Source organism: Delphinapterus leucas, chromosome 1, assembly GCF_059928025.1.
Source record: "Delphinapterus leucas isolate spDelLeu-1000000601 "Yukka" chromosome 1, BTC_Dleu_Yukka2, whole genome shotgun sequence".
Classification (NCBI taxonomy): Eukaryota; Metazoa; Chordata; class Mammalia; order Artiodactyla; family Monodontidae; genus Delphinapterus; species Delphinapterus leucas.
The window spans coordinates 25,530,451-25,556,451 of record NC_143129.1 but is presented as its reverse complement, the minus strand read 5'-3'; the positions used below and the strand labels follow the sequence as shown (position 1 = coordinate 25,556,451).

The following is a 26,001-nucleotide window of genomic DNA, read 5'->3' as shown; positions in this document are numbered from 1 at the left end:
CAGATCCTCTAGGGATGGCTTGATGCATTATTCAATTCAGCACCAGATGAGTCTAAAGTCCAGAATGATTTATATTTTATTTATTTTTTGCGGTACACAGGCCTCTCACTGTTGTGGCCTCTCCCGTCGCGGAGCACAGACTCCGGACGCGCAGGCTCAGCAGCCATGGCTCACGGGCCCAGCCGCTCTGTGGCATGTGGGATCTTCCCGGGCTGGGGAACGAACCCGCGTCCCCTGCACCGGCAGGCAGACTCTCAACCACTGTGCCACCAGGGAAGCCCCAGAATGATTTTTAAACCAGTCTATCCTTTCCTCACTATTTTTAATGCCATGTCTATTATATAGAAAGGTCCTGTACATTTGTGAGTCTCCTTCCAGGGTGCACTGTTCTATTGATCCCAACTTGTGCCAATAATATTCTGTTTTAAACATGATGACTTTATAAATAATATTTATATTGAATTGTGTCAATCCCTCCCCCACTTGTAATTCTTTCTCTTCAAATTTATTTTGCCTTTCTGAACTGTCTATTCTTCCATGTGAATTTTAGATCACTCTGTCAAGTTCTGTTCATAGCTCTGTTGCATTTTTATTATAATTGCATTGAATTTATAGATTAATTTGGTGATAATTTCCAGCTATGTGATTTTAAGCATTCCCATCAATTAATATAATTTATTTTTCAATTTACTCTGTCTTCTTTTATCTGCTTCAATATTATTACAATTTACTCTGAAGAGTAAGATTTTTTATCTTACTTATCTTTTATCTTACATTTACTCCTGTGTTATTCATTGCTTTTTTGCTTTTGTAAGGTGTGTTGTATTATTTTTCCTAAACATTAAACATTTTTTGTTCCTAGTGTATAGGAATGCTATTGATTTTCATGTAAAAATCTTGCCTCCAGCAACCTTGTTTATTAGTTCTTATAATTTGCATGTAGATATTGTTTAATTGTCTATAAAGCTAATGTTTGCATGCAAAAACAATATTTGTGTTCCTTCCTTTCCAAGTATTTTAGCTGCATTTCATTCTCTTGTGTTATTACACTAGCTAGTGTCTCAAATACAATGTCAAATAGAAATATCATTAAAAGGCAACCATTTGTTGTTCTCTGATTTTAAAAAGAATATGTCTAATATACAAATATTGTAAATTCATATACTTTAATTGAGTCAAATTAAATTGATAAAAGCTATTAAAACAAATAAGTTTTTATTAGATAAATGACTTCTTAATCTGTTAAGATAATTCTTTCTGTCCTTTAAAGTGTTAATGAGGTAAATTAATTTTCCAACTGTTGTATACAAAAGTTTTTCTGAAACAAACCAAATCATTAATTATACATTATCTTTTATTGTTTTTTAATTACTGCATTCAGTTACTAAAATTTTACTTCTTTGAATCTGTTTTCATAAGTGAGAATGACTTACATTGTTCTTTCTTGGACTCATCTTGACTGATTTTATTATCAGTAATATACTTGCCTCATAAACTGTGTTGGAACATTTTCTTGATTTTTCTATTTTCTGAAACAGTTTGTAGATGATACAGATATTTTTCTCTGTAGTTTGGTAAACTTGCTTATAAAACCAGCATGATTTTGTTGTTGTTTTGTTTGTTTGCTTTGGTTTTTTAGAGAGTTGATTTTATTATACTGATTAATTTGCTTAATGGTTATAAGATTTTTAGGATTTTCTAGTTTTTCTTGAGTGTGTTTTTAGAAAAAAGAATATTATTTTTTCTAATATTTCAAATTTCTTGTCATAAAATTATTCATAGTATCATTTTCTTAAAAAGTGTTATCTCTAGTTAAGTTCTTTTAGAGTTTCTCGTATTATTTATTTGTGTCTTTTCATCATGCTTCCACAGGCATTGTCATAGTTTTCTCTCTTTTATTAACCTTTGCAACTAAACATATTTTATTTTTGTTTATTTTCTCTATTTTGATTTGTATTCTACTTCTCAATTTCTGATCTTAGCATTATTATTTCCTTCATCTTACTTTTTTTCCTATTGTTGTTCTTGACTTTGTTAATTTTATTTATTTATTTTTACTTTTAAGTTTATACACCAGGCTCTAAATTTTGTTTGTTAATTTTATTTATTTATTTTTACTTTAAAGTTTATATACCAGGATCTAAATTTTTCTCCAAGCACAATTTTAACTACATCACATAAGTTTTGACGTATGGAATTTTTATTTTCACCACCAAATATTTTCTAATTAATATTTTATATCTTCTTTGTCTCATAAATTAATAAATTAATAAGTCTTTTAAATAATTAAAGAATGGGGACACCAATTTCTATTTGGTATTTATGTTTATTTTATTGCACTGTTCTCAGAGAACAGGGTCAATATAGCAGATCTTTGGAGTTTGTTGAACTTGCACTAATCCATTATTTTGAGAAGCCTACTTAAGATGCAGAGACATATTCTGCCTCATGCAGATTATCACATAAGCCATATTTTCCTGATATGCTGTCTTTGGGATATCAAAGCCAAATCCTTTGCCTTATTTTTTAGTATAGACCCCAAATATTCTAAATTTTGTAAGGGGAAACACACAGTTTTAGCCCGGGAATACTGAAACATCAGTAATCATAAAACTTCATACAAAACCCTAGTTTATTTTAAAGGATTAAAAAACTCCCTAGGCACAAAAAGGTCATGCAATAGGCACATCTTTTGGAAATATCTTTTTGTGAGTATCATTTTGCTCCATGCTAGTGCTACTTGTGTTCTTACAACAGAAGTTGTAGACAAAGGGGATGTGAGAATTCTTCTGCCCCAAACATTTTTTTCTTTTTTATTACTTTCAAAAATACACATTTGGGGGTAAAATTTTGACAGCTCTGAATAGGAATGTGTCTATTGGGTCACAGTTTTAACTGGCAGCTCTTTCTCCCTTATCTTTGTAGTGGAATATAAAATAATGATGAACCTTAAAAACTTAAGGTGTGTTAGATTAGACGAAATATGTGGTGTTTCAGATACCTGGGATTCCATGGGGTAAAATTCTTTCTTTCATCTATTGGATCTCTGAACTACATCTGTGATGTTGTTAAGTCATTAACTAAGTTAAGCTTTACATTCTTTACTTTATAGGATTGTTGTGGGGGTGAATGAGTGTATCTAAAACACTTAGACATTAACCTGGGACCCAGTATATGCTACACCAGGGTCCTCATCAGGCAAGGGCACTGAATCAGAAAGAGCATCTGGGATGCCCACAGATGCAATTAAGAGGAAAGAGTCTATATTCTAACATGACCAGCAGCATGTAAAAGGTTATTCCTTATGGCTTTCTTTCAGACCAATTCAAATACATATTGGTAGAAAATGCAGGTGTAATCTGCTTTAAATTTGTGGGTTGTCTTTATCCCCCCATGTGTGTTTGCCATATTTACTCTTACGAGTCCTTTTTTTCATCAGGAGGTGTAAGTCTCTTGCCTCCTGCCTTCCCCACCCACCCATGATCCACGATGCTATTCGCTATCTGTGCAGCAGGGCAGCTCCGCTTGAAGGCTTGATAAGAGCAGTTGGAGGAGTGGGAACAATAATTATTCTTGCCAACATATATAGTTAAAGTCTCTTCAGCATCTCTTATCAGACTTGCAGTGGAGAACTTGCTGCTGACAAGGCTAAAATCGCAAAGAGATTCTTTTATTTATTCCTCAGTGGAAGCATGGGAATAAGATTCAAGTTAGAAAAATCAAACTGCTCAGCTATAGCTTTGCATATGTGCTTAAACTGGAACTCTTCTGCCTTCATTCTCAACTCTTTTGTTACTCAGTCTTTGTCAGGCTATTTTGTCCCACTCTGAAGCCCCAGGAACTCAGCGTCCTTCCCACCAAACACATGTCATTCCTGTAAACATCGCCCCTAATACTTTGGTTATTCCATGCCTTTCTGCTCACTATTGGAGGAATGCCCTTTTCCCTATTCTATTTTTTTTACCTCCTAATTGCTTTTCAAAGTTCATGGAAATTGCATCTGTCCTATCACTTTTTAAGTTTATTGAAACCTTTATCAAACACTTAACCTTGGCAAGTGTTTTGCCAAGTGCTGAGGAGATAGTGATAAATGAGGCAAAATTTCTGTCCTCAGGAATCCCATAGTGTACTGGAGAAGACAAACCAGTAAACGGTAAATTTCAACTCAATCTATAAGAGCTATTACAGAGATATTAACAAAAAAGCTCTGAAAATACAAAGGAAGGAAGTCATAGGGTGATGTGGAAGTTTTAATGATGTGACACCGGAGCTCTATCTAGAGAGATGAATGGAGATTTACATTATTTAGAAAGAAAGGCTTCCTGTGCAAAGCAGAATATACTAAACATAAGGTTGTAAAAGGAGTGGTTGCATGAGAGGTCAAATGAGTGACAGAAGATGGTAAATTGAGGCCATGATGTGACTGACCTTGTATATTAAGCTCAAAATTTGTATTACTGTGGAGCTAGCAGTGAGGAGGCACAGAGGTTTATAAACAAGATGTGATCGGTTTTGTTTTTCTAGAGCCAAGATTCTGGCAGTGGTTCATTTGCCAAATGTGGCCCCAGATACCCACAGAGTACCTGTTCAACTTATCAGAAATAAAGACCTCAGATATACTAAATCAGCTTCTCCTGGGGATGAGCACAGGCCACAGGAATCTTTATTTTTAAAAACCTCTTAGGACTTGTATGATTTAAAGCTGATTTGGGGATCCCTAGGTAAAGGATGGAAACCAATTGTATCTCTACCAGGATAAAACCGTTTGCATTTCTGCAAGATAAGAATCATTTTTATTACTATCCATTTTCTACAATGTATAAGTTGCAAAATAGGCTCAAACCCTATAAAATGAGATAATCCCAGAGCACCAACTAGAGAACATCCAATAGTCCATTAAAAGACATCTAGCAATCCATTTTGCCTTTTCATACAATTTTTCCTAACAGAACAATGGGGAAATTTTTGGAGAGTTTTAAGCAGAAGTGTGACATGTTCTGATTTACATTTTGAAAAGATCACCTTGACTGTGTTTTTCTCTTACTGAATTTACCAGTCATTTTATCATTGATTGATAATAAGTTTTGTTTTTCACACTAGACTGTGAGTTTTGTAAGAGCAGAGATTATATCTTTTTCGCCATTATGCTGAGATATTTCACCATAGTGCATAGCACAGTGCCTGACAAAATGGTTGATAATCAGAAAATACTTGTTAAAGCAGGAGGAATCCAAAGGACTTGTTGACTGATAAGATGCAGCGTCCAAGTGAGCAGAATTCCAAGCTTCTGGTTTGGGAAACTGGTGGAAATGGATATCATTTGCAGAGTAAAGAGTATAGGACTGAGAACAGACTTCCAAGAGAAGATAAAACTGCCTCTCTTCAATGTCTTTTGGTATCTCTAAGGGAGACTGCCTAGATCTTCTTCAGACCTGGATCCTCCTGACTGAACAGCTGGAATCCATTTCCCAGCCTGGCTCATATGGTTAGTTATGGCCATTTGACTGAGTTCTGACCAATGGGGTGTGAGTGGTAGTGATGTGGGCTCCCGCTCCCACCGGGATGTACTCATACATGGTCCTCTTCCTCTTCTTATTTTTTTTTTTAATTATTGAAGTATAGTTGATTTATAAGATTATATTAGGTTTAGGTGTACAACATGGTAATTCAGTATCTTTATAAATTATACTTTATTTAAAGTTATTACAAAATAAAGTCTTTATTTCCCTGTGCTGTACAATATATCCTTGCTGCTTATTTATTTTATACACAGTAGTTTTGTGTAACTTAATCCCATACCCCTAGCTTGCCCCTCCCCACTTCCCTTTCCCTAGTGGTAGCCACTAGTTTGTTCTCTCTATCTGTGAGTCTGTTTTTGTTTTGTTATATACATTTATTTGTTTTATATTTTAGGTTCCACATATAAGTGATAACATGGAGTATTTATCTTTCTCTGTCTGACTTGTTTCACTAAGCATAATACCTTCCAGGTCCATCCATGTCATTGCAAATGGCAGAATTTCATTCTTTTTTATGGCTGAGTAATATTCCATTGTGTGTGTGTGTATATATATATATATATATATATATATATATATATATACCATATCTTCTTTATCCATTTATCTGTTTTGGGACACTTAGGTTGCTTCCATATATTGGCTGTTGTAAATAATGTTGCTATGAACATTGGGGTGCATGCATCCAATTGAATTAGTGTTTTTTGTTTTCTTTGGATATATACCCAGGAGTGGAATTGTTGAATCATATGGTTGTTCTGTTTTTAGTTTCTTGAGGAACATCCATACAGTTTTCCATAGTGGTTGTCTCACTTTATAATCCCACCTACAGTTTCCTGAAAACTATAAAACACTGATGAAGGAATTTTAAAATGATACAAAGAAATGGAAATATATCCTGTGTTCTTGGATTGAAAGAATTAATATTGTTAAAATGTCCATACTACCCAAAACAATCTACAGATTTAATGCAATTCCTATCAAAATATCCATGAGATTTTTCACAGAACTGGAGCACATAATCCTAAAATGTATATGGAACCACAAAGGCCCCTGCATTGCCAAAGCGATCCTCTTCCTTCTTCTTCTGACTGGAAATCAACAGCTAGAGGCACTGTAAAAACCACATGTTGAAGATGGCAAAGCCTCCATTATCCTAGGAAAGCTGGGCTTAGTCTCTGCTTCCTCTGGGTTCTCACAGTGTTTAAAAAAACACTTTAAAAGTATTTTTTATTTAGCATTTACTTTGCTTTGTTTCACAGTATAATTAGGTACATTTTGATCTTTTTCTCATACTTGTAAGCCTATAATGTAATGTTTCTCAAAAGGGTGCTGTTCGTATTTTGGACAGGGCTATGCTTTATTGTGTGGGGTTGTGCTTAGGTTACCTGAGAGACATCCACTAAAAGCCTATAATTCCCCCCACCCTTCACCTCCCCACTTCACACAGCAGACATTGTGACAAAGAACTGCCCTTACTTAACTACCACTCCAAGAGGATAATGTCCAGGATGCTATTTTTTCTGTGTTTGATAGAATAAACAAGGAAAAACACCTAAGTTGGAAAGAGCAGTGTCAGTCCTATCAGGTACTAACTGGGTAACTTTAGATAAGTCTGTTACTTTGTGTCTTCATCTGTAAGTGGAGGTCAATAGAATCTACCCTATAGGGTGATTTTAAGAATTAAATAATGTGAGTAAAGTTTTTGGACATAGTAGTTGTTTGATATATTTTTGTTTCTATACCTCCTTTACTCTTATTTAAATTAAATGGAAATTTATAATTATTTATAGCATTCTTTCTTTTGGAAAAAGTCTATGGCTCAAAAAAATTTAAAGGAAATGTGTACATGTGTAAGATTATGGCTATATGTGCCTATTGTCATGAGATTCAGAAAAGCATTTATGGAAGAATTCCAACTATTTAACACAAATTCTTTATTTTTGTTATAGAACTTAACTTGCTGCAACCGTCAACATAACATAAATGACTTTCATAGTTTGAAAAGAAAAAAATTCAAGAAAGAATCTAAAAGCAAATTTGAAATCAATTGAATTGGGATGGACAGCATAGCACTTGATTTGGTAAGAGAGCAAAGAGTGAGCTCATGGGCTTTTCCTGACTGATGGATTTTTGGTTTGCATTTTGCGTTTGTTTTGTTTTTAGGGTAGAAGTAAAAAGGAGAAGAAAATGAGATCTTTCCAAGCCTGCCCGAAAGAAAATGAGAAATACGTCATTGTCTCTCAAAGCACAAATGTGGTGAGGCTGCAACAGGGGCTCTGCAAGGTGGCTTGTTTGACAGTATGTGAAATTGAAGCAGGGCCATTTGTCATGGGTGACACAGCAGAGACTGTGCTCCACAGCCTGGGTCTATAGACAGGGGGAGGAAGAGGACAACCTCCTCAGGCAGTGCTGCAGCCTCCCCTTTTTCCTTCTGGTTCCTGCTCTTGGGTTTCTCTGGGCCAGGAGCTAGGAGGATCCCACTTGTGCCTGGGGTATCTCTTTCCTTCACTGAGTAACCCAAGGCAGTGGCAGGAGAGGGGCAGCAGAACAAAAAAGAGGTAGCATTCTGCTACCCAGGAAGATGAGTGATCTTGGAATATTTGTTTACAATTTAGAAAATCAGGTTTTACATGATTTTGACTTGACTCATAGTTGATGTTCAATAAATATTTGTATTTTTAAAGAAAAACTACGAATAACTGAATCTACTGGATATCACCCTTCCGTCAGCAAGAAACATACAGGTACATACAGGTTTTGTGAGATGAGATCTTTCACAATTACAAACACCAAGAGAAACAGGGCAATGAAAGAAGGATTTGTGTTTAATTAGTTTTGTAAACCATTTTTTTAAACAGTAAAGACTGGAGAGTTAGGGAAAAATTGTTAATGAGAGCTGCTATGTCAAAACTAAATGCAAGATGGAGCCAGGCAATCTTCCCTGAACTGTCCTAAGATATGAGTATGAGATACACTGGTGTAATGGGGCACATTGCTTTGAGGTTTCTATATCCTGTCCTTCCTGGCTAAATAACCACACACAGAGAAGCTTAGCCATCTGATTATTGATAGTTAATAAATATTGGTCAAATATCATTGTGTACATGTTAATGCCTTTGGCAATGCTGGGCATGTCAGAGGCAGAGAGGGAAAATGGATTGTTCCCTCCCCCATATATTTCATATATTTCTCTGATAGAAGTGACAGGGTTTGAGTGTTTGTTATCCATCAAACAAATTCCCAAAGCCTGTCTTTTTGACAGCACCCTCCCCAGTGATGGGAACTCCTTTACCTTCCAACGTGTTATGGTATTTCACAAATCTCCTACTACACAGTGTTCACAAAGGAAAAATACACATGGCAGTGGTATCAATTGATAGATATGCACCACAAAATAATCACAGGGCTGGGTAATCCCAAGGTGGGTGTGAACACTCATGACTAGAAATTTCTAGACTGGAAAAATACATTTGTTAACACAGAACATTTTGGTGAGCAAAGCACCTGGCCACTTGCTATAAATGATAAATTTGTATATTTTATTCCATGGCCAGTTTTCCTCTTCCAGGGACTTAATTATCCCATGTACATTGCTCCCAGCAGAGACACAGACACACAGCAGTCTCATTTAATCTATTAGATTTCTTTTTTCCGCTCCCTCAAGGTACAGAGGCAAATTCTGATTTAGTAATCAAGGCCTGAGTCATCGAATAAATAACTCAATTTCTCATCCTTGTTCATTGAGCCAGTTGTATGAACAAACACAATGTTTTTTTATGGCAAGTGTGCAAATGGGTTTACCAGGAAATTGCATTCAGAAATTGCATAAAGATGCCAAAAATCATTCAGAGTGCAAGAGCAGGGAGAGTGGTTTCAATGTCTTTTAAAATTGAAACATAGTTGATTTACAATGTTGTGTTAGCTTCTGGCGTACCACAAAGTGATTCAGTTTTTTATCAATCAATCTATCTATCTATCTATATATATATATATATATATTCTTTTTCATATTCTTTTCCATTATGGTTTATCACAGGATATTGAATATAGTTCCCTGTGCTATACAGTAGGACCTTGTTGTTTATCCATTCTATATAATAGTTTGCATCCACTAGTCCCAAACTCCCAATCCTTCCCTCTACCACCTCCCCACCCTTGGCAACCACAAGTTTGTTCTCTATGTCTGTGAGTCTGTTTCTGTTTCATAGGTAAGTTCATCTGTGTCATAGTTTAGACTCCACATATAAGTGATATCATATGGTATTTGTCTTTCTCTTTCTGACTTGCTTTGCTTAGGATGAAAATCTCTAGGTCCATCCATGTAATTGCAAATGGCATTATTTCATTCTTTTTTATGACTGAGTAATATTCCACTGTATATCTATACCACATCTTCTTTATCCATTCATCTGTCGATGGACATTTAGGGTGTTTCCATGTCTTAGCTATTGTAAATAGTGCTGCTATAAACATAGGGATGCATGCGTCTTTTTGACTTATAGTTTCATCTGGATATATGCCCACGAGTGGGATTGATAAATCGTATGGTAACTCACTCTATTTTTAGTTTTGTGGAACCTCCATACTGTTCTCTATAGTGGCTGCACCAATTTACATTCCTACCAACAGTGTAGAAGGGTTCCCTTTTGGAGATGGATCTTTTTTAAATGAAGGTTCAGCAGATTACTTCTCAAATTAAAAAAATTATGACCCCTTAACAAACTGATAAAAGTAAACTTAAGGTTCTAGACTAGCTCATAGGAAACAAGGGTAGAAATTATTTTGTTTCAGAAAGGTAATCTTTTGTATAGAAATGGTTGGGGCATCCACTGTCCATTCATTCATTCACTGAATTAAACATTTTTGAATGCTCAGGATATTCCAGACACTCTACCAATAATAGAGATATAAAGGTGAATGAATCACAACCCTTGCCCAAAGTTTTTCACATAAACAAACAATTACAGATAGTCCAGTAAGCTAATGATGAAGATATGCTCAGGGCATTGTGGAATCATCAAGAAGAGGCATCAGCTCAGCCCAAGAGGGTTCACAAAGACTGTCTCACAGAAGCTGATGCCAAGGAGGAGTCATAAGACATAGCCAAAGCAATGAGGGTGGGGGACGGGGGCAGGAGAGGTAGAGAGGAAGAAGGCAGTAAGAACCATTATGTCTCCCCTTCCTGAACTTACTCAAGGAAGACCCATTGTCTTAGTTTGAGTCACCAGAGAAAAGGGACTGTAAGCAGACTTGTAGAGAGAGCACCAGCTGGTGAAGTAGTACTCACCATCTCTACCAGAGTAACAATAGCTACCACTTACCACTCACCCACCACAGGGCAGGGAGTGTGCTAAGTGCTTCACACACTTGGTCTTCTTTAATCCCTTTGGCAACCCTAGCAGGTTGATATTCTTTCTCTTTCGGTCTCATAAAATAACTCAAGTACATGGTTAAAATTTCAATATTTCTGTGAGTCTATTTCTGTTTTGTAAATAAGTTAATTTGTATCATTTTTTAGGTTCCACATATAAGTGATATCATATGGTATTTGTCTTTTCCCGTTTGACTTCACTTAGTATGATAATCTCTAGGTCACAGACATCAAAAACAAACTTACGGTTACCAAAGGGAGAAGTGGGGGGAGGGATGAATTAGGAATTTGGGATTAACAGACACACGCTACTATATATAAACTAGATAAACAACAAGGACCTACTGTACAGCACAGGGAACTATGTGCAACATCTTGTAATAATCCATAAAGAAAAGAATCAGAAAAAGAATATATATATAAAAGAATATATATATATATGGATTACTTTGCAATACGCCTGAAACTAACACAACATTGTAAGTCAACTATACTCCAATAAAAAAATCAATATTAAAGAATGGCAGTAAATAAAATTTTCACAATCTATCCCCACGCTCCAACCTACTTTTTTAAAAAACCCTTTCTAATATCTGTCATCATCCTCCAAAATGTGTTTATATCCTTATCTCTTGATTCATCCACTTTAGACTGTATATATTGACATTTTCTCTTAAGCCACATATATTTTTACAGAAAAGTTTGAAAATTCTCTACAGTGGCAAATAAGAACAACTGAGAAATAATGCCATGCAATCACGTTAAGTATAAAGGATAGGGGGAAGGACTCTCTCTCAAAGCAACTTTACTCCTCCAGTAAACGCAAAGGGAAAAATAAATTTTAAAAGAATGTAAGTGTATTCTTTTTATGTGGTTACTCTAAATGTATTTCCAGCCATCGTCTTCTCTCCAAAGAATGAGGTACAAGCCCATCACTGAATGTATTTTTCCTGTACAAATCCCTTAATGACCTTTTTATATATTTTATCACAAGAGACATTCCTATAAAATTTTATCTTACTCTAGACATTCATATTTACTAAAGACATGCAGCCTAAAAAGATTAGCTCTGACTCTTTCAAACAATCACAGTAGACATCTTTGGAGCCCTAGTAGTGAGAGAACTAGGATGGTGGGTACTGGCCACTCTAGATTTATTCCTGAATTCTGACTATTTTCAAAAAAAGCAGCCAGTCTCTTGTCCTGCACACTTTTATCATCACTGCTGTTCTGAAGACTTCTGTTAAAAATCTTCTTATCCATCACTTCTCTTCCAAATTAAATCGCAGCTCTGAGAGACAATTTCAGGACTGCCATTTGGTCTCCACACTCCCTTCACTATCTTCTGATGACCACTAAAGTCAGATCACTGGCAATGCCCAGGAGAGCCCCAGGTCTGGGATAAGATGGTGGGGCAAAGCTATACATTGGCCATGAAGACACAGCCACTAAAGCTCTAGATTTATACGAACACAGCTTGAGATGAATACTAAAAGAGGCCACCAGCCTGCAAAGAACTATTCATCCATCTATCGTGCTGACTTGTGGGAGTGAGGGGAAATGAGAAATGGGATGGGATGCATGCAAGAAGTATGCTCTAGGGTTTTTCTGCAGCAGAGTTCTGTGTTTTCTTAGATTCTGTGTTTGTCTATTTGGCATCCATTAATCACAGAGCCAAATTAATGGCCAAAGTTGTTTACATTTCTCTTGTGATCCAGCTTTTGCAGGTGTACAAAATTCACATCATAAGCCCTCCAATCTGTCCCAAGTCCATACAACCTAGCATCTCCTTCATCCAACTTTTACACATCAAGCCAATATTTTCCCAACCCTAAATCAACCCAGAGCCAGGTACCAAACAACCAGGGACAGGGGTTCATGCCCCAGAGCCTGCTGGAATTATTTTAGCTAGCCAGCTCTAAGCTGTTTCCTCTGCCTTGCCTTGCCTTTCTTGTGGACTCCCCAGTAAAGGTGGTAGCCTATGCCTTTCTTTCACTCTTGCTCCTGCCTCCGGATCAAACCTGGTGTCTCCCCACGGGGCCGTGTATGGCATGGCATGGGGAGACAGAGTTCCCTTCTCTTGCAAACTATAAGTAGTAAAATCTTCTTTTAAATCATCACTCAGTCACTTTTATAAATTAAGACCCAAGAACACATAAAGTATCACCTAGGCACAAATCAAGTAGCTCATTCAGTTATTAGACTAAAATGAAGACTAAAACTATAGGCTCCAGAAGAGTAACAGCCGCTCTCTACTTCGCTTCCTTTATGACAACTTGGAACACACATGCAGCAAAATTCAGTAGGAAGCTAGCGATTTCTACATCTTCTTTTATAAAGCTCCAATATAAATATTGTCTGCTGGCCAATATTCCAGTCCCTCCATTCCAAATGTATCAAGTTCATCCAAAGGAAGGGGCTGAGGTTAGCAGAGTAAGAAGACAGAAATTTTGTTCTTAAATCAGGACTGAGGCCTGAGCTCAAAAAGTAATTCCCTGTACAATCAATCATCCCTACCCTGGTCAATTGGTCAATTAGTAGTTCTGATCGAATAATCCTGAAAGGAGCACCAGGGACAGATAATTGTGAACTAGTGGATGGTTCACTATTCACTGAATATGCTCACAATGTTTCCACGTGTGGGAAAAGTGAGTATGCAGAGATGACTAAATATACAGTCAACACATGGAGAAATTGTGCTTTGGGTTATGCCCTTAAGAAGCTGTTATCTTCCTGGACAATAAAAATAAATGCCTAGAGATAGTGATTGCTTCTGGTGCTGGATAAAAGCCTAGTCATCTGGCCCGACTTTATGTGAGGATTCTCAGATGTACACATAGAAGGAAGCAACTGTTTTCTGCCTAGGTGCTATCTTCAGTCCTGATGAAACCTTCAGATTTGACAGAGAGAGATGTTGGAAGAAAGGGTCTAATTTAGGCAGAAGGGGATCTAGTGGCATGTGAAAAGAGGTGGCATGGAGGAGTGTTTTTAAATCCTCCCCTCAGATATAAAGCTGAGATTGAAAGTGAAAGTGGTCTCTAACAGCCAACTCAGAGGAGTCAGATAAACAGAAGAGGATGTACTACTTTTCCATATTTGAATAATACTCAGGTTTCAGACTTAGGTAGGAATCCTGAATCTGTCACTTGCTGTGTGACCTTGAGTAAGTTACCTTGTCCTCACTTCTCATCTGTGGCTGGGAGAAGATAATAACCTTTACAGGGGACAGCAATGCGAAGCACTTCACATTGTGTGAGTTTGATAAATATTCACTATTATTTGCCACCTTTACAATGTTATCTGTTTCCCTGTATGTTTACTTTTGAACATAGCAAAGTAGAAGAGCTCTGGAAATGCCCCCCTGTTTTGTGCTGGTCTCAGCCTATTGACAGTGATGCTATCAGCTAGGAATGCCTGGGGCCCCTACTGCTTGTGGTGAGGCCCCCTGCCCCCAAACACTTTTCCTCAGGCCCGAGAGCCAATTGTGGCTGGACTGGCCTTTGTGGTTCTTATTATAAGAGGTACCTCAGCAGCAACTATCAGGGAACTTTGAAAAAACAAGATATATTACTCATAAGTCCTGGAGAGTACACTGCATGCCCAGGACCACACAGGGAGGTTCCTGGTAGAGAGAGACAGAGAGAGCTTGGACCTGGGATTCTACCTTTATCGGGGTCAAGGATGGGGTACTTAGAGTTTCACAGGTTCACTCTTTTCTAGTGAATTAAAAAAATAAAAATGGGTATTAAAGTGCAGGAAGGGAAAAGCAAATGGACAGTTACCTAGGTCACATGGGGGCTTTCTAAAAGGGGAACTTCATGCATGGGGTGGCCTGTCTCTTTACCTAGTTGTGTAGCTGGTAATGTGTTTATTCAAGATGGATGTCTTGGAAATGGATGTCTCTGCAATCAAAATCTTAATGTCAAGCACTTACACTGCAATCAAAACAGCTAATTTTCAGGCACTACATCCCCTCCCTGTGCCCTGGCTCAAAAATGGTAGTTTCAAACATCAGCTCCAGCATCTGTGGGATGGATGGTTTGGGGAAATTGATGCAATTTCACACCTTGTGTTCCTTGTTCCTATAAAAAGGAAATAATCATGATGCTCCAAATGTGTTGGGGAGACTAAAGACTAATACAGATAGAGTGCCTCCATGGTGTCTGATTGCTTCAACTACCTGGGCACGTCACTTTTCTCCATGTGCCTCCGTTCTTTCCTCTGTAACAAGTGGGTAATGATGTGCTTACTTCACTTGTGAGGTTTATTTGAGTTAACTGTGGAGAAGACTTAGAAGAATCCTGGGACATAGGAAATGTAAAATAGTGGTTATTGTTACAAGTGCTCAGTGAATAAGAGCTGCTTCTGCTTCAGATGAAGGACGATGGTGATGACGATGGTGATGATGAACGTAGGGGTGAATTCTCTGGTGCCTGTTCTAAAGAAAAGAGTTGTTCTGGAATGTGAAAAGGTTTGGAACTGAGCAGTATATCTTCTCCTTGTGGGCCTACTTGGTGAATAGGTTCTTAAGAAAATTCCCACCACCTGAATACTGAGGGGCTGACTATGGGGCACCCAGGTGAAGTAGCTGATTGAACAATTCCACTTAGAGGACACAGTCTGCCTCACATTAGATGCCCAAATCTGTTCTTCCTCTAGCCCCTCATTCTAGTTTCCAAGGAAGTCATTCGCAATTTTCTTGTTTTTAACCCCTGTCATCCTATGTCTATTTATTCACTAGGTTATCTAAGTTCTACCTCAAAAGTATACCCAAATCGACTTTCTCCTCTTTTATTTTTCTTGAAACTGCTCAGTACATTTAATGTCTCCCTTCCAGCCATGTCCACTCCCCACAAAGGATCCAGTCAATTGTGCAGACCTAGCCCTGCCACCTGGAATGTTCCTCACATCTCATCTTGCTCCTGTGGCAAAATCTCTGCTTCAGGTCCAGACGATGCTCTGTGTCCAGCTTCCCATCTCATGTCCTTACGATATCAAACTACCTCTTGCCTCCCGAGGCTGTTTCATGCTGGATGAAACCCCACAACCAAGACTGTCCATTGGGAACTCCACCTCCTGCCAAAGTCTTGGGCCTCACCTGCCCAAGAGGGAAGTTTGACACACCTTGTGCCTCTGCTGCTCTTTCATCTTCTCTCATCCAAATTGTTGTACCTGATTCCTAACCATGTTCCCTGGGCATCAGTTTCTCCCCATTCCTACACACTGTCTCCTCTGTTTCCAGAGTGAAGCAGGATAAATAATGTTTTTTGTTTTTACATCTTTATTGGAGTATAATTGCTTTACAATGGTGTGTTAGTTTCTGCTTTATAACAAAGTGAATCAGTTGTACATATACATATGTTTCCATATCTCTTCCCTCTTGTGTCTCCATATCTCCCACCCTCCCTATCCCACCCCTCTAGGTGGTCACAAAGCACCGAGCTGATCTCCCTGTGCTATGCATCTGCTTCCCATTAGCTGTCTATTTTACGTTTGGTAGTGTATATATGTCCATGCCACTCTCTCGCTTTGTCACAGCTTACCCTTGCCCCTCCCCATATCCTCAAGTCCATTCTCTAGTAGGTCTGTGTCTTTATTCCTGTCTTACCCCTAGGCTCTTCATGACATTTTTTTTCTTAAATTCCATATATATGTATTAGCATACGGTATTTGTTTTTCTATTTCTGACTTACTTCATTCTGTATGACAGACTCTAGATCCATCCACCTCATAACAAATAGCTCAATTTCGTTTCTTTTTATGGCTGAGTAATATTCCATTGTATACATGTGCCACATCTTCTTTATCCATTCATCCGATGATGGACACTTAGGTTGTTTCCATCTCCAGGCTATTGTAAATAGAGCTGCAATGAACATTTTGGTACATGACTCTTTTTGAATTATGGTTTTCTCAGGGTATATGCCCAGTAGTGGGATTGCTGGGTCATATGGTAGTTCTATTTGTAGTTTTTAAGAAACCTCCATACTGTTCTCCATAGTGGCTGTATCAATTCACACTCCCACCAGCAGTGCAAGAGTGTTCCCCTTTCTCCACACTCTCTCCAGCATTTATTGTTTGTATATTTTTTGATCATGGCCATTCTGACTGGTGTGAGATGATATCTCACTGTAGTTTTGACTTGCATTTCTCTAATGATTAATGATGTTGAGCATTCCTTCATGTGTTTGTTGGCAGTCTGTATATCTTTGGAGAAATGTCTATTTAGGTCTTCTGCCCATTTTTGGATTGAGTTGTTTGTTTTTTTGTTATTGAGCTGCATGAGCTGCTTATAAATTTTGGAGATTAATCCTTTGTCAGTTGCTTCATTTGCAAATATTTTCTCCCATTCTGAGGGTTGTCTTTCGGTCTTGTTTATGGTTTCCTTTGCTGTGCAAAAGCTTTGAAGTTTCATTAGGTCTCATTTGTTTATTTTTGTTTTTATTTCCATTTCTCTAGGAGGTGGGTCAAAAAGGATCTTGCTGTGATTTATGTCATAGAGTGTTCTGCCTATGTTTTCCTCTAAGAGTTTGAGAGTTTCTGGCCTTACAGTTAGGTCTTTAATCCATTTTGAGCTTATTTTTGTGTATGGTGTTAGGGAGTGATCTAATCTCATACTTTTATATGTACCTGTCCAGTTTTCCCAGCACCACTTATTGAAGAGGCTGTCCTTTCTCCACTGTACATTCCTGCCTCCTTTATCAAAGATAAGGTGACCATATGTGTGTGGGTTTATCTCTGGGCTTTCTATCCTGTTCCATTGATCTATCTTTCTGTTTTTGTGCCAGTACCATACTGTCTTGATTACTGTAACTTTGTAGTATAGTCTGAAGTCAGGGAGCCTGATTCCTCCAGCTCCATTTTTCATTCTCAAGATTGCTTTGGCTATTCGGGGTCTTTTGTGTTTCCATACAAATTGTGAAATTTTTTGTTCTAGTTCTGTGAAAAATGCCAGTGGTACTTTGATAGGGGTTGCATTGAAAACTGTAGATTGCTTTGTGTAGTAGAGTCATTTTCACAATGTTGATTCTTCCAATCCAAGAACATGGCATATCTCTCCATCTATTTGTATCATCTTTAATTTCTTTCATCAGTGTCTTATAATTTTCTGCATACAGGTCTTTTGTCTCCTTAGGTAGGTTTATTCCTAGATATTTTATTCTTTTTGTTGCAATGGTAAATGGGAGAGTATTCTTGATTTCATTTTCAGATTTTTCATCATTAGTGTATAGGAATGCCAGAGATTTCTTTGCATTAATTTTGTATCCTGCTACTTTACCAAATTCATTGATTAGCTCTACTAGTTTTCTGGTAGCATCCTTAGGATTCTCTATGTATAGTATTATGTCACCTGCAAACAGTGACAGCTTTACTTCTTCTTTTCCGATTTGGATTCCTTTTACTTCCTTTTCTTCTCTGATTGCTGTGGCTAAAACTTCCAAAACTATGTTGAATAAGAATGGTGAGAGTGGACAACCTTGTCTTGTTCCTGATCTTAGTGGAAATGCTTTCAGTTTTTCACCATTGAGGATGATGTTGGCTGTAGGTTTGTCATATATGGCCTTTATTATGTTGAGGAGAGTTCCCTCTATGCCTACTTTCTGCAGGGTTTTTATCATAAATGGGTGTTGAATTTTGTCGAAAGCTTTCTCTGCATCTATTGACATGATCATATGTTTTTTTCTCCTTCAGTTTGTTAATATGGTTTATCACATTGATTGATTTGTGTATATTGAAGAATCCTTGCATTCCTGGAATAAACCCCACTTGATCACGGTGTATGATCCTTTTAATGTGCTGTTGGATTCTGTTTGCTAATATTTTATTGAGGATTTTTGCATCTATGTTCATCAGTGATATTGGCCTGCAGCTTTCTTTCTTTGTGACATCCTTGTCTGGTTTTGGTAACAGGGTAATGGTGGCCTCGTAGAATGAGTTTGGGAGTGTTCCTCCCACTGCTACATTTTGGAAGAATTTGAGAAGGACAGGTGTTAGGTCTTCTCTAAATGTTTGATAGAATTCGCCTGTGAAGCCATCTGGTCCTGGGCTTTTGTTTGTTGGAAGATTTTTAATCACAGTTTCAATTTCAGTGCTTGTGATCGGTCTGTTCATATTTTCTATTTCTCCCTGATTCAGTCTTGGCAGGTTGTGCATTTCTAAAAATTTGTTCATTTCTTCCAGGTTGTCCTTTTTTTTTTGCAGTACACAGGCCTCTCACTGCTGCGGCCTCTCCCGCTGCAGAGCACAGGCTCTGGATGCGCAGGCTCAGTGGCCATGGCTCACGGGCCCAGCCGCTCCGCGGCACGTGGGCTCCTCCTGGACTAGGGCACAAACCCGCATGCCCTGCATCGGCAGGTGGACTCTCAACCACTGCGCCACCAGGGAAGCCCCAGGTTGTCCATTTTATTGGCATACAGTTGTTTGTAGTAATCTCTCATGATCTTCTGTATTTCTGCAGTGTCAGTTGTTACTTCTCCTTTTTCATTTCTAATTCTATTGATTTGAGTCTTCTCCTTTTTTTTCTTGATGAGTCTGGCTAATGGTTTATCAATTTTGTTTTTCTTCTCAAAGAACCAGCTTTTAGTTTTATTGATCTTTGCTATCCTTTCCTTCATTTCTTTTTCATTTATTTCTGATCTGATTTTTATGATTTCATTCCTTCTGCTAACTTTGGGGATTTTTTGTTCTTCTTTCTCTAATTGCTTTAGGTGCAAGGTTAGGTTGTTTATTCGAGATGTTTCCTGTTTCTTAAGGTAGGATTGTGTTGCTATACACTTCCCTCTTAGAACTGCTTTTGCTGCATCCAATAGGTTTTGGGTCATCGTGTCTCCATTGTCATTTGTTTCTAGGTATTTTTTGATTTCCTCTTTAATTTCTTCAGTGATCACTTCATTATTAAGTAGTGTATTGTTTAGCCTCCAAATGTTTGTATATTTTACAGATATTTTCCTGTAATTGATATCTAGTCTCATAGTGTTGTGGTCAGAAAATATACTTGATATAATTTCAATTTTCTTAAATTTACCAAGGCTTGATTTGTGACCCAAGATATGATCTATCCTGGAGAATGTTCCATGAGCACTTGAGAAAAATGTGTATTCTGTTGTTTTTGGATGGAATGTCCTATAAATATGTATTAAGTCCATCTTGTTTAATGTATCATTTAAAGCTTGTGTTTCCTTATTTATTTTCATTTTGGATGATCTGTCCACTGGTGAAAGTGGGGTGTTAAAGTCCCCTACTATGAATGTGCTACTGTCGATTTCCCCTTTTATGGATGTTAGCATTTGCCTTATGTATTGAGGTGCTCCTATGTTGGGTGCATAAATATTTACAATTGTTATATCTTCTTTTTGGATTGATCCCTTGATCATTATGTAGTGTCCTTCTTTGTCTCTTCTAATAGGCTTTATTTTAAAGTCTATTTTGTCTGATATGAGAATTGCTACTCCAGCTTTCTTTTGGTTTCTATTTGCATGGAATATCTTTTTCCATCCCCTTACTTTCAGTCTGTATGTGTCTCTAGGTCTGAAGTGGGTCTCTTGTAGACAGCATATATATGGGTCTTGTTTTTGTATCCATTCAGCCAATCTGTGTCTTTTGGTGGGAGCATTTAGTCCATTTACATTTAAGGTAATTATCGATATGTATGTTCCTATTCCCATTTTCTTAATTGTTTTGGGTTCGTCATTGTAGGTCTTTTCCTTCTCTTGTGTTTCTTGCCTAGAGAAGTTCCTTTAGCATTTGTTGTAAAGCTGGTTTGGTGGTGTTGAACTCTCAGCTTTTGCTTGTCTGTATAGGTTTTAATTTCTCCATGAAATCTGAATGAGATCCTTGCTGGGTAGAGTAATCTTGGTTGCAAGTTTTTCTCCTTCATCACTTTAAATATGTCCTGCCAGTCCCTTCTGGCTTGCAGAGTTTCTGCTGAAAGATCAGCTGTTAACCTTATCGGGATTCCCTTGTGTGTTATTTGTTGTTTTTCCCTTGCTGCTTTTAATATGTTTTCTTTGTATTTAATTTTTGACAGTTTGATTAATATGTGTCTTCGCGTATTTCTCCTTTGATTTATCCTGTATGGGACTCTCTGTGCTTCCTGGACTTGATTAACTATTTCCTTTCCCATATTAGGGAAGTTTTCAACTATAATCTCTTCAAATATTTTCTCAGTCCCTTTCTTTTTCTCTTCTTCTTCTGGAACCCCTATAATTCGAATGTTGGTGCATTTAATGTTGTCCCAGAGGTCTCTGAGACTGTTCTCAGTTATTTTAATTGTTTTTCTTTATTCTGCTCTGCAGTAGTTACTTCCAATATTTTATCTTCCAGGTCACTTATCCGTTCTTCTGCCTCAGTTATTCTGCTATTGATCCCATCTAGAGTATTCTTAATTTCATTTATTATGTTGTTCATTGTTGCTTGTTTCATCTTTAGTTTTTTTAGGTCCTTGTTAAATGTTTCTTGCATTATGTCTATTCTATTTCCAAGATTTTGGATCATCTTTACTATCATTATTCTGAATTCTTTTTCAGGTAGACTGCCTATTTCCTCTTCATTTGTTAGGTCTGATGGGGTTTTATATTGCTCCTTTATCTACTGTGTGTTTTTCTGTCTTCTCATTTTGCTTATCTTACAGTGTTTGGGGTCTCCTTTTTGCAGCCTGCAGGTTTGTAGTTCCCGTTGTTTTTGGTGTCTGTCCCCAGTGGCTAAAGTTGCTTCAGTGGGTTGTGTAGGCTTGCTGGTGCAGGGGACTAGTGCCTGTATTGTGGTGGATGAGGCTGGATCTTGTCTTTCTGGTGGGCAGATCCACGTCTGGTTGTGTGTTTTGGGGTGTCTGTGGACTTATTATGATTTTAGGCAGTCTCTCTGCTAATGGGTGCGGTTGTGTTCCTATCTTGCTAGTTGTTTGGCATAGGGTGTCCAGCACTGTAGCTTGCTGGTCGTTGAGTGAAGCTGGGTGCTGGAGTTGAGATGGAGATCTCTGGGAGATTTTTGCCATTTGATATTATGTGGAGCTGGGAAGTCTCTTGTGGACTAGTGTCCTGAAGTTGGCTCTCCCACCTCAGAGGCACAGCACTGACTCCCGGCTGCAGCACCAAGAGCCTTTTATCCACATGGCTCAGAATAAAAGGGAGAAAAAGTAGAAAGAAAGAAAGAAAGAAAGAAAGAAAGAAAGAAAGAAAGAAAGAAAGAAAGAAAGAGAGAGAAAGGAGGGAGGGAGGGAGGGAGGAAGGAGGGAAGGAAGGAAGGAAAGAAAGAAAGAAAAGAAAGAAAGAAGATAAAATAAAATAAAGTAAGATAAAGTAAAATAAAGTTATCAAAATAAAAAATAATTATTAAGAAAAATTTTTTTTAAAAAAAGAAAGAAAAAAAAAAGCGGATGGATAGAACCCTAGGACAAATGGTGGAAGCAAGACAAAATCTCACACAGAAGCATACACATAGACACTCACAAAAAGAGGAAAAGGGGAAAAAATAATAAATCTTGCTCTCAAAGTCCACCTCCTCAATTTGAGATGATTCTTTGTCTATTCATGTATTCCACAGATGCAGGGTACATCAAGTTGATTGTGGAGCTTTAATCCACTGCTTTTGAGGCTGCTGGGAGAGATTTCCCTTTCTCTTCTTTGTTCTCACAGCTCCCGGGGCTCAGCTTTGGATTTGACCCCGCCTCTGCGTGTAGGTCGCCTGAGGGCGTCTGTTCTTTGCTCAGACAGGACGGGGTTAAAGAAGCTGCTGATTCGGGGGCTCTGGCTCACTCAGGCCGGGGGGGAGGGAGGGGTACGGAGTGCGGGGTGAGCCTGCAGTGGCAGAGGCTGGCATGACGTTGCACCAGCCCGAGGCCCGCCGTGTGTTCTCCCAGGGAAGTTGTCCCTGGATCCTGGGACCCTGGCAATGGCGGGCTGCACAGCCTCCCAGGTGGGGAGGTGTGGATAGTGACCTGTGCTCGCACACAGGCTTCTTGGTGGCGGCAGCAGCAGCCTTAGCGTCTCTGGGGTCCACGCTTTTAGCCGCGGCTTGCGCCCGTCTCTGGAGCTCCTTTAAGCAGCGCTCTTAATCCCCTCTCCTCGCGCACCAGGAAACAGAGAGGGAAGAAAAAGTCTCTTGCCTCTTCAGCAGGTCCAGACTTTTCCCCGGACTCCCTCCCAGCTAGCTGTGGTGCACTAGCCCCGCCTGCCCTGTTGGGTGAGCAGACAAGCCTCTCGGCTAGTGAGTGCCAGTCAGCACCGATCCTCTGTGCGGGAATCTCTCCGCTTTGCTCTCCGCACCGCTGTTTCTCTCTGAAGCTTTCCCCCTCCGCCACCCGCAGTCTCCGCCCGCGAACGGGCTTCCTAGTGTGTGGAAACCTTTCCTCCTTCAAAGCTCCCTCCCACTGGTGCAGGTCCCGTCCCTATTCTTTTGTGTCTGTTTGTTCTTTTTTCTTTTGCCCTACCCAGGTACGTGGGGACTTTCTTGCCTTTTGGGAGGTCTGAGGTCTTCTGCCAGCGTTCAGTAGGTGTTCTGTAGGAGTTGTTCCACGTGTAGATGTATTTCTGGTGTATCTGTGGGGAGGAAGGTGATCTCCACGTCTTACTCTTCCACCATCTTCCCCTCGTCTCTCAGGATAAATAATATTTTGTTGAATTCAAAATATTCAACAGGTTTTGAATATTCATGTTCAAAACTCCAGCCTCCACTGACTTCCCAATTCCTTCCAAGTCAAGTCTGGATCCTCCAGGTGCAAAAAAGACCCTCCTCAATTTGCTCTTATCCCTGGACATCCTGGCTTTCTTATCATTTCTGGAATATGCTAATCCCTTTAGCCCCTCAACCTTAGCAGGCACTGTTTGGTCTATTGTGCACATCTTGCTTCCATTCTGCTCCTCCTCTGCTGTCTAGTTGATTGTTCTTCACGTTTATGAACCCAGGTCAAATGTTTCTTCATTTTAAAGCCTTGTCTGACTCTTCTAAAAAGAATCAGGCTTCTGCTCTTCCATATTCCCATAACATTCTGTAATATTGCCTTTCAATACCTCTTATTTCGTTGTACTTTATTTCATTTTATTTGTACTTATTTCATTCAAAAATACGTATTAAGTCTTTATTGGGTTCCTGGCATCTTCAGGGCTCAGGGAACAGAAAAATAAACACAACAGTCTCTGTTCCTGCCTACATGGAGCTCACATTTTAGAAAGAGAAACAGACGGTAAATGTGACAAATACATAAGCAAGGTATGTGCAAATTGTGGTAAGCTCTGAGCAAAAGAGAAATGGCAATAGTACTTAGGAAAGGACAATGTAGATGTGGAGTGTGGTGGTTGATTTTATGTGTCAATTTGACTGGGCCATGGGATGTCTAGATATTTGGTCAAACGTTTTTCTGGGTGTGTTTATGTGGGTGTCTCTGGCTGAGATTAATATTTGAATTGGTAGGCTAAGTAAAGCAGATTGCCCTCCCCAGTGTGGGTGGGCCTCATCCAATCAGCTGAAGGACTGAAAAGTACAAAAAGACTGAGTGAGGGAGAATTTGCTCTCCCTGCCTGACTGCCTTTGAGCTGGAGCATTGGTCTTCTCCTGTCTTCAGATTCAGACTCAGACTGGAACGTACACCATCAGCTCTCTTGGGTCTCCACCTTGCTGGCTGCAGATCTTGGACTTCTCAGCCTCCCTAAGCACAAGATCCAGTTCTACATATTTATAATAAATTTATATCTACATATTTCCCTCTCTACCTATCTATATCTCCAACTGGTTTTCTGGAGAATCATGACTAATGAATGGGCTTAAGGAAAGTCTGTCTAAAAATATGACACTTGTGCTGAACTCTGGAGAATGAGGAAAAACTGGGCATAATAAGAACCAGAAAAAAAAAATTCAATAAAATGGAACATTAGAGCAAAAGCTTGAGACCAAAAGGAGTTAAAACGAAGGCAGTAAGCATGAGATTATATTGAACAGAAAAATAGGGACCAGATTGTTTGGGCTTGATTGATAAGGAAGGAGCTCAAATTTTTTCCCTAAAAGCACTAAAAAGCTGAATAACTGGCCCTCAATAAATATTTGTGTGACAAATGAATTAATGGGTAAGTAGTTGTTTCTCAAATGGTGAAAGCAATTTGAAAACTCTAAAAAGAATGAATATTTTTTCCTTATTCCTTGATAATTTTCAATTAAAGGGCTGGCAGATGGGGTCAAAGGGGAGGATGCAGATAAAAGTTGACTGTGTCATATGACAACAGCAGAGGCGATGGATGTGCAGCCCTGACACAAATGAGTTTCCTGATATTTTTGCAGTTAGGCTTTTTTAATCTTTTGTGGCAGAGTATGTGTGCACTAATGCAGACTACATTTACCAAATATCATAAGCAATGAATCATCCACTCCGTAAGGCATAAGGAAATTCTCCTCCCAGGAAGCCGGCCGCAGCTTTACACAAGAGCACCCTCTTCTGTGCATTTGCAGCCCCAGATTTCAGAGAAATAGAGTGATGGTCTCCTGCAATCCCGCTGCAAGCCCCAACCTGATGGAGTCACAGCTAAGTGAAAGCAAGTCCTTATTAGCTTCTGTCCTTCCCTCCTCACCCCAAAAGGCCATAGAATGCGTGATTTGTCTGGAACATCTGCCTGAGAATTTAGAAAAGGCAGGGAGTAGAGTTTGGAGCATTTTATTGAAAGGGGAAGGGAAGAGCTTTCCACCTAATAAAATTCTAGCTTACTACCCAGCATTACAGCAATCATCCAGGATGTTCAGGTAGACCAGCCCTGGGAATGAGGGGAACAACATGATGCCCAGAGTCCACAAGGCAGAAAGATGCCCTGAGGTTAAAGGGGAGGAACCAGTACAAGTTCTGCATGTGTAACAGATTGTGTTGTGTTTTGAATGGGATAACTTTAAGACAAGGGAACTGGGCTGTAGTGTAATTCTGTACTGCTTTATGTAGGCTTCTTCAGAGAAGAGTCCCTTGTTCAAGGGGAAATTAATTACTATGGGGCACTAAGCACATAGTACTCAAATACTTATTGAACAAATAAAAATATTGGCTTCCCATGTCTTCAGAAGAGGGAAACATGAAAACTTGTCAGCCGTTTACATCTTAGTTTAATAATTATTTCAGATAACTAAGGTAACAGTATT

At 38.7% G+C, this 26,001-nt stretch overlaps 1 long non-coding RNA gene across 3 annotated transcripts in view; it reads left to right on the top strand.

Moving 5' to 3' along the window:
• Positions 1-26,001, top strand: part of LOC149750420 (uncharacterized) — a 126,186-nt gene that overhangs the window by 85,002 nt on the left and 15,183 nt on the right. For 2 of the 3 annotated variants that reach the window (XR_016392051.1, XR_016392050.1), the window contains exons 3-4: positions 7,472-7,603; positions 7,686-7,778. This is a non-coding gene — a long non-coding RNA (uncharacterized LOC149750420). Of the gene's footprint in view, positions 1-4,907; positions 5,486-7,471; positions 7,604-7,685; positions 7,779-26,001 lie in introns of those variants that run through there. The other variant, XR_016392052.1, reaches the window with a different exon arrangement.